We start from the raw sequence: 12,695 nt of genomic DNA, 5'->3' as shown, positions 1-12,695 counted from the left end.
GGAGAACCCTAATACCCTTTCCTTTCATTTATAACCACATTTCTTCAAATCAGGAACATATTTTAATGAGGTTAAAAGGCAAGTTTCTCAAATCCCTTTTTTAAAAAGTAGGCATGATTAATCCTCCTTAATGGTTAAGTTAGACAAAGTGACATCCTTCAGAATTGCTGTAGCAGAATAAACAGAGCAAAGGCTGAGGAACAAGAGCCACAAGTTGTCATCACTGACTTGCTGTGTAACTTAAGCTACAGGTTCCTTCGAGCATGACTTCATTTTTAAAGTAAATTATTCAGTGTGATGACCTCACCTCTAAAGGTATATGAATTATCAATTATGTGCTTTAACAGTACCTTGGTGCTTGAATCCTTCCTTACCCTTCTCCCTGTCATTTCACACTGCTCCCACCCCGCTCCTTTTAGGAGCCTACAGTAGTTTTAAACCCTCACTACATAGTGTTGGTGTGGGGACCAACCACATCAGCATCACATAGGAACTGCTGAAGGAACTTTCCAAACCCAAGATGGAGCTGCTCCTGCCAGGGGCTCCCATAACAGCAAACTGAAACTTAAATTTTAACTTTCATGCCCATGTAAGTGCTCCACTTGACCAGAAACGTGGTATATCCAGTCAGCCAAACACCAAGCCAGCTCTGGGTTCTATAGTTATTTCCTTGTACCTTCTCACCCTAAACAAGGTTGACTTTGTGGTCCCAGCCAATCAGATATTTTCTATTTGTCTCTTCCTTGTACTTTATTCTTTATCCCATAAAAGCTTTCTGCCTTCTGCCCTGCTTTGCAGTTCTCCCAAAGGAGACTCTCTACTTCATGAAGTGTTAAATAAAGTTTGTATGCATCACCTAAATTGTCTTCTTTAGTCACTTTTAACTCAACTTATTGGACATGCAGAATCTTAGGCCCCACTCCAGATCTACTAATCAGAATCTGGATTATAATAAGGTCTGTAGGTGATCTGCATACATATTTGAAAAGAATTGTTCTAGCCCTACTCGAAGCTACTATGCTTGAGTGGAGGGAGTAAAGAAGTTTATTGGCACTAATATTTGTATTTTTACAGTTTATGGAGATCTTTCAGACCATGAACTCTGAAGTCAATCCAGATTTCATATCGCAGCATTGCCACTTTTAGGGGTGGGACTTCGGTGGCAGTCACTTAATTTTCTGCAATCCAGTTTCCTCCTCTGTTAAGTAGGAATAATAATAGGACCTAGTTTACAGAACTGATTTACTTTAAACTGATTAATACACTTAAAAGTTAGAAGATTGTCTAATTTACATATTAGGTATTCACTATTATTTCACAGACGTTCTTCATCTCACAGAACTACACACTGCTGGTATCAAACTTCAGTTATGCAAGCCTCTTCTTATTAGAGAATATCCCTAATTTTCCAATAATTTTCAATCTGTCTTTTTACTTTTGCTTCTCTGCCTTGGTTTTCTTCTCTTTTTGTCCTTTTCTCTTTCCCTTTTCCCATTTTTTCCCTTTCTTCCTATCTTCATTTTGCAAAGTTGAGTATCTCTTTGTCTCTCCTCCCCTTCTGCTCACAAACATCCTTTCTGGTGTAAACCTCAGGGATACTTTAAAAAGAGGAATCGAAACATTTGTCTCTGATTTATAATTCTGTTGTAAACCAAAGCTAGAGGCATGAGTACTTGGCACCCCAAAAGAAAAAAAAACCCATGGGTTAAATGTATTATTTCTTTTAGGATGGACCCTCTCCTTTGAAGAACCTTTGGAGAGATGGCAAAGCAAAAGCAATAAGAACCCAGGCTTTGGAGTTGGAAATCAGTTATGCATAGTCTTTCTTTACAAACCCTTACTAGCCTTGTGGCCAAGAGCAAATTTCCTATCTCTTTGAACATTAGTTTATTCATCTGTAAACTCTTATAGAGTTACTGTAAATGTTCTGAGACAATACATGTAAAGTATTCAGCACAGTTCCTGAAACAGTAAATTCTTTGACATGTTAGTTCTCATCATCACCATCTTTATTATAATAAACAGTGCTTATCAATGATGCAGCCAGAGATAAATTACCCTCAAAAGGGCAAAGCCCAAATAAACAACACTAACTGATCTTAAACTGATCTTAAAACAACTTAGATTTCCTCCTAAATTCTGGTACTCTCCTGACTCTTTCACTAGAACTCTGCATCTGGCACACACGAGAGATTTTCCACCTCATTTTCTTTCTCCTATTATTCCTCTATGTGTAACTTTCTCCTCTGATTGCAATTCTTTCTTGTTTTCTTTAATTTGCTCTTCCTTCACTCCATTCAATGCTTCTAGTTGTTTTTGTATTTCTAGAAAACTAGAGTTAACTTAGTCACATATATTTCTAGGAAAGAAAATAATTTTACATGTGTCTGAATCATTGAATAATTATATGTTCTCCTTTTTATGTGATGTCCCTGCAATATCACATACAATTTTAATATTTTAGTAAATTTCAAATGTTCATTAGGTAACTCATCTCCAGTCAAACGTGTCATTCATCACACCAGTGGCTGAGAAGTTGCTATTGGTTCTTGAATTAAGTACAAATCATTTCTCTGTCTTAGTGCTTTTGTGATTTAAATTTTATTTTACCTTTTCTGTGTGATAATATAATGTAAGAGAGGTTAAAAAAATCAGTTTTTGAGCACATTCGGTAGTCTCTCCAATAAGTAATTTTTATTTTGCCTTCATACGTTTTCTACCCATTTGGGTTTTTTAAGTACTTATGTTTTACTATAATCAGTCTCAGTTGTGTTCAAGAAAATCTGGTCTTATCATTATGTAGATCAAATTTCATTTTTTTCACCATGTAGGGTGAACTCAATCTAGAGTTCAAATAAATGATGGATGAGGCATCTATTTAAATACACAATTATCTCCTTTTAAAACTTATTTTTGTATTTTAATAATGATGGTGAAAATGAAAGTGTGATTTCATGTTACTATAAAAATAAAATATGAGTTGAATTTATTTTAAACAGAAATTTTAAATGTCATCTCCTATTTTATTAATTCTTTATGAAAAGAAGACCCTGTCATTTTCACAATTTATTTTGTGTTGCTAATAATTTCTTTGGAAATCCCCCAATTAAACCCAAATGCCTTCCAGGGCAGGATAATGTGAGCTAAGTAGTATTGACATGTGCTGGCAAAACATGCACAACAATACAAAGGGAGAATTATCCTTGGGTTTTGCAAATTCTGTGTAGAAGTTCTTCCTTAATCAATGAAATGCTTCTATGTATTTTCAGGGCAAATAGAGAAAGATCCAAATGAGAAGAAATTTAACTTTGTTGCTATGTCAATTTTGCTCTCTTGAGTGACCTCTCCTGGCATTTCTCAGATGTAGCTGAAATCAAGAGTGGTCAGTTGACTGAATGAGCCAGTGCCTTATTCATAGAAAACATAATTTAATACTAAATCTCATATTTGTGTAATAATTTATTAGAAGTATTATAATAATAGCATTTCAAATAAAACTAGAAATTTCTCTATTTAAAAAATTGTCCAGAATATCTAGAAACAATTATTACCTTATAACTATTCTGTTTCCACTCTTGCTATTCTCCTAGGACACACCACTTTTCAGGTAACCCAGCTTCATAATCATGCAGAAACCATCTGCCAAAAGTCTTGGTTATTTTTCTTTCTCCTATCTTTCTGAAACAAAATGTCATGGTAAGTATAAAGGCCCCAACTTAGCAACACTTCCCATAAATAAAGGAAATGGTGTCTCATCCCAAGTGCTTCAGAGCTCCTGTGAAGGCAGTGGAAAATCTGCAGAGGAAATCTTTTGAAATGCAATCAGCAGCAGCTTTGGGTGGAGCCCTGAAATAAGGCCTTACCTTTCTATATTGATTTCTCAGTTGAGGAACCTGAGGTCAAATGTCAACTGGAATATTATAAAATGCTGCCCATAGAAATATGGTTAGGTTTTGTGTGTTATAATTAATTATTTGAATATATATAGTCCCATGCCTCATGTCTCCATGCACTAATTACACAAACTGGCAACAGCAGATAACACTTAATCAAAGGTAAAGCACATATCTTAGCATTGTCTGAGGTTACAAAATTTATTCTATTTTTTAAATTTATTTTTTATTGAAGTATAATTGAACTATAATGTGCTAATTACTGCTGTACAGCAAAGTGACTCCATTATACATATATATACACATTCTTTTTCATATTCTTTTCCATTATGGTTTATCACAGGATATTGAATATAGTTCCCTGTGCTATACAGTAGGACCCTGTTGTTTATCCATTCTATATATACTAGTTTGCATCTACTAATCCCAAACTCCCAATCCAACCCTCTCCCACCCCAGCCCCTTGGCAACCACCAGTCTGTTCTCTATGTCCCTGATTCTGTTTCTGTTTCACAGGTTAATTTGTGTCATATTTTAGATTCCACATATAAGTGATATCATATGGTATTTGTCTTTCTCTTTCTGACTTACTTCACTTAGTATGATAACCTCTAGTTGCATCCACAAAATTTATTCTTGTGTAAAATATTTAAGTGACTCACTTCTCCACCTATAGCCAAGCCTTCCAAAGAAGAAAGTAAAAACAAGCAAATTTATTTTATTCCATTATTAATGTGATTAAACAAATAAATATGGTCTTGACAAACTAAAGATCTGAGATAAAATAGGCACTTAAAACTAAATTTAAAATAATGTGATTTTCCCCTAAATTTCAAATTGTATAGCTTTCTATCTGCTTTATACAATATTTTAACTCTTTAATAGTGGTGAATATACTACGTATACTACCTCTATTTTTAAATATACCATTTACGCTGTACTTAAAAATTTCTTTAAAGTTGCATTTATATAAATGAGATTTATATAACTCAGGATCATTTGTTAGAAAAAAATGTATATCTAATTCTATTTGTTACAGTTGCCAACTGAATACTGAATATAAATTTGGACTATCAGAAACTTAAAGTTCATAGGGCAATTAGCTAGAAGAGAAAAATTTCATACACCAAATTGGAAAAAGGCAGTAGTAAGCCTTTATCCAAATGTGTGGGGTTTTGTTCCTTTTATGGAAAAGTGGAAAAATATGTTTCTTCTTCATGTTACTGAAATCTATAATCTAACCAGATAGAAACAAACCATCGTAATGCAGCTTTCTCTAAGACACGGGGCTTGTTCTTTGACACCAAAATCTTATCTCTAATAGATCAAGTCCACAGTCTAGATATTGACTATAGAAACACCTAAAGAGATTCTTTTACTCAGAATATTTGAAAATGACAAAAGGATTTGTTGAGATCATAGCCAATTCTATGAAAAAGAATTGTTCACAGATATATGTCATTTAAAACTTATAATGATGTTCTAAAATGTACAGTGATAATTTGGATTTCATGATCAATTCTCTCTCCTTACTAAGCCTAAGCAGCAGCATTTGGCACAACTGATCGTTCCTTCCTCCTTGGACTGTGTTCTTGGATTCTGAGACACCACACTCCCTGAGTTGTCCTTCTAGTTTACTAGTTTCTTCTCAATCCCTTTTGTTGATTTTTCCTCAATTCTCTAACCTGTAAGTTGTAAAGGGCTTCACTCCCTATCCTCTAAACTTTCCTATCTACACTCACTCCCTAGGTGATCTTTTTTGGTCATATGGATTTAAATACCATCTATAGTCTGGCAAATCTCACATGTATACATCTGGTCCAGATCATGCCTCTGAACTTGACTCCTGTATTCAAATGCCTACTTGACACCTTCACTTGGATATTTAATAACCATAACAAACTGAACTTGTCCAAAATTGAATCCGGAGCTGTCCTTACAAATTTCTGTTTCTACAATCTTCTCCATATAAAATGTGGCACCCTCCATCTTCCAGTTGCTTAAACCATTAGAGATTAGTGTAATTCTTGACTTTTCCCTTTCTCTTATACTTACATCCAATCCATCAGCAAATCCTGCCTTCTTTACCTTCAATATATATATCTAGAATCCACCACATCCCTGACCTGGGTTATTTTAATAGTCATAATAGCGTCCATAAATTTCCTTTGCCTTTACAATTTACCCAATTAAAACATGTCAGTTCATGCCACTTCCTGCTCAATATCCTACAGTGGTTTCTAAACTTTTGAGTCTATCTGAATTGTCCTAAATTTTATTTCCCAGGTTTCACTGTCACGGGGCCACATTTTTCAAATAATGTCGCCATGCTTCAAAGGCGCTCTTGATATCTGGTAGTTTTCTTTCACAAAATGGATCATTTTACTTTGCTTAAGAACAGTATCTTAATACTTGATACATAGGTCTCCTTTTATAAAACAAGTTTCTTTTGCTATTCTGTATGAATTTTTTATGATATAAGGGCAGGATTTGGGGTAGGCTAGGTTTTTGAATCCTTGCATGGCCAAGGTACAATTAAATTTCTACATTTACTGTGAAAGCCTGTTAGTCTGTTATGTAAAGAGTGGAAAAGTAGGGGTAAGAGGAGACAAATGAAGTGTTTATAGATAAACACCTTCTGAAACCACTGAATACTTGATATTCCAGAGGTTTCATGCGTAATAGATTTTTTGTCTAGTAAGAAGTAGCTATGTTGGCTAGATAAGATGGAAAGGAGAAGCCACCTCTGTGCTTTTAAAGGTACAGTGTTGGACCAGAAATCAAACTGCTATTGGCTCTCATGACCAACTGGGTAAATGGTTATTTGTGAGACAAAATTGAGGAGAAATGTCAAGATATGATCTAGATTTACTAGCAATTCTCAGTCCAGAGGTTGAAACTTTGCCATATGGCCAAGGCATCATGCAGATTGAAGAGCATTACAGAATGTTCAAACGGACTCAAGAATGTCTAAAAAGCTATCTCCATTCACTGCACCTGAATGAGGTTGTAGGCACCTAGCGTTCTAAGGAGCACTGTAATTTGCACAAAGATATTAAAAGGAACAGCATGAGAAAATGTCATGTTCACTCTGAATTAAGTCCATACTGGGAAAAGATCAGATTCAGCAGGACAAGGTGAGGAATTAATTAAAAAATGCTCAGTGAAGTTTGATATCAATAAATTCTCCAGCCTCTGACTCTGAGAGCAAATAGACACATATGGTAATTAAGCACGCCATAATCCAGGTTTACTATGTAGATAATTCCTTTGGTTTCTAACATCAAAAAGCTTTCTGTAGCCAGTGTACACATTTTGTATTCTAAGTGTCTAGAGTGTTTCTGGATTTAAATAGCTTCTCTCATTTGTTGTATGATAGTGCTCATCACAGAAAGTAGAAGTGATCTTAGCCCATGAGCATCTCAGGGTATATGGAGTTCACTGCTTTGTTTTTGGTTTTTTTCCTGAGATGTGGACCAGTGGGACATGCAAATAATGTGTAATGAACCATAGCAATTACCTGAAATGTATGCTCCATATTTATTTCCTGGGACCTATTTTGTAAGTTGTAGGAGACCTCAAGACTGAGAGTATTCATAATCAGCTTCAACTGGTCTGCCCTATTGCCTCAAAAGATATCTTCTGAATGCAAGAAGAAATAGATGAATGTTTGAATGGATGAGTGGATTAGTGAATAAACGAATGAGTGAATGAACGAAAGACATATCTGTCCTTAGTGATCTCCCCGCCTATGAGAAAGGTAGAGGCAGTAAATCAAATAAATGTGGAAGTGGTATGCTGGAGGTAATTCAAAAGTAGTGTAGTGTCACAAAAAATAAAGTCTTACTCTTCCTAAGAAAGTCCATAAAGAACGTTTTCATGGAGGTGGAGAAGAGGGAGTGATGTTTGAATTTAGTCAACACTGTTCACAAATGTTTTAGCTTATTTGTCATTCTCCTTAAACAACATTACTTAATTGTGCTTCACTAATAGTTTATTTGAGAGCATCTAAGGCCTTCATTATTTTACTAAGATTGTTCCTAAGTGACATTGTTTTTTTACTTTTTGCTTCACATTTAAAAAGGCCAAATATTCCTGGTTATAACTGCTGTCTCATGTCACTGAAAGCTGTCCTTCCTGAATACCAATAAAATGGGTGATATTCAAAATTATTTCCTTTGAAAAATTAATATGCCTTTATGGAATGAATTTATTTCTCAATTTACATTTCCAATAATGCTTCTAACATCTATGACTGACTTTTGAGTTTGACTTAAGATATAGGTTACCTGAGATGTGGGAATTTTTACAACCTTTATCATTGTAGTTATGTTGTAAGTATAAATAGAAAATTAATTCGGCATCATGCTATATGCACAACAGTATTCCAGAAAAGACAAGAAGCATGTGTTTGAATTGCTCAACTTTTGAATGCTGAGAATGGGCATACTAACTCTTGAAAAGCGTAGACCCACACTGCAACAAGGGGAAAGCAAAATAATTCCTATAAACCAGAGTGGTGAAAAATTACTAATAAAAAAACTTAAGCTTCATAGTAAAAAGATAAAGGAAACATTTCCAATCTAGAAAGAAAGAAATATGAGCAGTGAGAAGGCTAAAAAGTGGAAAGCCCACAGTTACAGAAAATGGGTGACCTCATCTATTCTCAGCTTTGCCAATGCCTAGCTAAAGAGCTGTTAGCTATTGGACATGCTTCTTCACTTTTCTGAGCTTTGGCAGCAGAGAGTACAATTAGATAATAATCTTTAGAAACTCATATATGTCTATAATTCCATGACTACATAACAAACTTAGCAGCAATTTTTTTCAACCTTTAAAAAACACAACGGGATATCTCTAATGTTAAATGTACTGGGAGCAACCAGAGTTAGAGTTTTAATTTACTTAAGATTTTGTGCAAAAATAAAATCACAAATCTAAAAATAAATTTTCTATTATATGTCAAATTTGGATTCTTGATTTGTAAAATTTGATTTTCCACTAGTAAGAAATAACTGCCTGAGGTATAGAATACTCACATTTAATAATCAAAACAGCATGTTTCCAGGTCATATTGGAAGCAGAGATCATTGGAAAATACCCAATTCCTTATCTTTGTTCTTTATTAAACTCATAATCAAAACATTTACATGAAACTAACAAATATTTATGGGCCCTTGTTTGGTCCCTGGACCGTTATTATATTTTATTTTCAGCTTTATATGGATGATCCCATCATATTCTCATAACATGAAGAAAATTGGTACTATTATTTTCATTATTATTCTTATTTTACAGAGGAGGAAAGTGAAGCACAAAGAGGTTGAAAATCTTGCCAAAGGTCGTATAGAAAGGAAACAGCAGAATCAGAATTTGAACCGAGCCACCGAGCCAGTTAAGTTACATAGTTCAACCCTTTCAATCAGAGGTTTCCCCAGTTAAAGTTAATGACTTTCTTCTTTGTCCTTAATTACTACTTTGTTTATATTCCTAGTAGGATATTTGTTACCACCTGCCTTGCATATTTTAAGTTATAAATGTGTCTGTTTCCCACTACAATAGTTCCTATAGTAACCAGGGCTTGTATCTTATATATTTGGGGTTTCCCAAACATTTACTACAACACCTTGTTTATATCTTTTGTACCTTCTTCATAACAGTTTTTCAGTAAAAGTTTAATGACCTTATTGCCTCTATAAAATCTCAGTTCAGTCATTCCGCCTGTGTACATTGTAACAGGTGTCTCTCACCTAAGCCTTCTATCTATTCCTGGCATGCAAAGCCTACAAATACATTGCCTAGTCCCCTTGTCAGATATGACTACCTATTAGTCACCTCTTGTCTACAGAGGCACTGACAGAAGATTGAAAGTTACGAAGAAGGCAGAGGCCATGTTTTTCCAGCTCTGGCAGTGCCTCTAAGCAGTGCCTACAGTGGAAGCAGAAACAGCAAGAGCAGGCAAGTACAGTACGTATCCTGCGTTCCTGCATAGACAGCTCAGCTCCAGGAGCAACAGCATCAGTGGCATAGAATGACGTCCTATCATGAATACAACCTCTATTACCTGAAAATGGCATTTCACTTCTTTGGTCATTCTCCCCAAAACCCACAGCCATAGTATAACTTGAGAAAAACATCAGGCGAACCCAAATTGAGAGCCATTCTACAAAATTCCTGGCCGGCACTCCTCGAGACTGTTTGGCTTTCATTTTCATTAACATATCACATTTTCCATTAAAAATAAATTTGAAAAACCTTAGTCTCTTCCATCCCAACACTCATACATTTGTTGTTACTTTTCTTTAGCCTTACTGTAAACTTCTTTTTAATGAATCTTGGTTTCCAGCCAAACATCCTTGACATTGCTCTTCAGACACCTTATTCATCAACTTTCTTAGTAAGGCATCAACTCCACCTCCACCCTACCCGACCCACACACACCACAATGAAGATTCATGCCAGATTTTATACTCTTTTTGGCTTCATATCTGCACTATGAAAAACTTGAGAATAACTGATAGAAATCTCCATCTAATTTAGGCAAGATATATCATTTTATGGAAAATCTTTGTCCCTGTTGATCTAATATACCAGGTAAATGTTCTACCCTGTACTCACATTGTTTTGGAAAAGGCAGACCAAATGCAAATCTTACAAACAAAACATTCATCATTTCACCTACAGTCTACTACAGATTTAGATCAGGAGAAGTTATAGCCACCGTCATAACAAGAGTTTTCCATTCTATCTAATATAAGAAATAAATCTGGCAATTAAGCCAAGGAGAAGGGGAAAGAAGGGAGGTGAGGAGGGAGGGGAGAGGGAGGGAGAGGAAGAGGAACATGACTAATAGAATCTTTGCCAATAATAAGAAGTAGCACCTTGTGGAAAAGGTTCCCATAGATGTTTATAGAGTAGTATGTCTTCACAAAATTGCAGACTTAGATAGATATACATGAGATGTTTCCTAAGTTTGATGGTTGCAATATTACTTGAATAACTTGTCAAGTGTATCTGACTAAATGGTAGGATTAATTTTAGTCATTTTAGGTTTTTTTCTTTAAGGTATTCCTATATAGGTGATTTGACATAATCAGAATCACTTAGAGTCACTATTTTGGTTATTCATATTTGTTATTTTAAAATGTACTATTTAATGGAGCTGGTAGTTTTGTTCACAAAAATTTTTTAGACAATTTCTATCCAAGGCATTTACATCCCCTGAATTTGTTTTATATTTAATTTCTACTTAAAGCAATTCAGCAGTTCTAAATACTCAATAAGGAACCAGTAAAATAAATTTGGCTCCACTATATGAATTCTGACATGAGCTTTCATAACTCAGTCTCATAAATTGGGAAACATGAACAAAAAGCCATGTATCATGGTGAGTTTACAAAGCTGCATGTGAATTAGAAACCAGAACCCCCAAATAATATTATGAATAAAATCCAAATCCCATAGTCTTGCTTTCCATCAGGGAAATGGAATGTCTGATCTGTTTTGAGGCACCAGTTTATATGCTTATACAGACAAATCTAATCTAACCTCTCAGTTTGTTGTTTTGAATCTCAGTTTTCAAACTATTATATATCTATATCCCTTTTATGTATCATTTTAAAGAGGTTAGCTTTTTAACTTATTTAAAAATTATTTTAAATTTACAGAAATTTTGCAATAGCATAAATAATTACCATTTACCATTACACAATTCTCCAGTCATTAACATTTAAAATATTTGATTTCCTCCTCCCTCTCTCTCTCCTTTTATATGCTTATTATAATATATAATGGTATTCAATTATGCATTACATATTATTTATATATATAATATATATATTTTATAAACCACTGGAGCATAAGTTGCAGACTTGATGCTTTATTACTGCTAAAATTTTCAGTATGAAAATGGACAGAAGATATGAATAGACATTTTTCTAAAGAAGTTGGACAGATGGCCAACAGGTTCATGAAAAGATGCTCAATGTCACTAATCATCAGAGGATGTGAAGAAAAGAGAACGCCTGCCCACTGTTGGTGGGAGTGTAAATTGGTGTGGCCATTATGGAAAAGAGTGGAGGGTCTTCAAAAAAATTAAAAATAGAACTACCATGTGATCCAGCAATTTCATTTCTAGGTTTTACTCAAAGAATACAAAAACACTAACTCAAAAAGATTCTGCAACCCCATGTTCATTGCAGCATTATTTACAATAGTCAAGATATGGAAGCAACCTAAGTGTCCATCAACAGATGAATGGATAAAGAAGATTTGATTGATATATATAATGGAATATTACTCAGCCATAAAAAAGAATGAAATTTTGCCATTTGCAACAACATGGATGGACCTGGACAGTAATATGCTTGGTGAAGTAAGTCATATGGAGAAAGACAAACACTGTATGTGGAACACTTATATGTGGAATCTAAAAAATATGAAAAACAAACAAGCAAAAAAACTGCTGAGTTCACAGATACTGAGAATACACTGGTGGTTGCCAAAGGTGGGGGATGACGCGTGGGTAAAATGGGTGAAGGAAGTCGAAAGGTACACACTTTCAGTTATAAAATAAGTCATGGGGATGTAATGCACAGCAATGTGACTATATTTAATAACACTGCATTGTATATTTGAAAGTTGCTAGAAGAGTAGATCTTAAAAGCTCTCATCATAGGAAAAAAAAGGTTTTCTGTAGCTATGTATGGTGACCAGTGGTAATTAGACTTGTTGTGACGATCATTTTGTAATATACACAAATATCAAATCATTATGTTATATACCTGAAATATAACGTCACAT

Source organism: Orcinus orca, chromosome 7 (assembly GCF_937001465.1).
Source record: "Orcinus orca chromosome 7, mOrcOrc1.1, whole genome shotgun sequence".
Classification (NCBI taxonomy): domain Eukaryota; kingdom Metazoa; phylum Chordata; class Mammalia; order Artiodactyla; family Delphinidae; genus Orcinus; species Orcinus orca.
Note: the sequence above shows the minus strand (reverse complement) of the source record.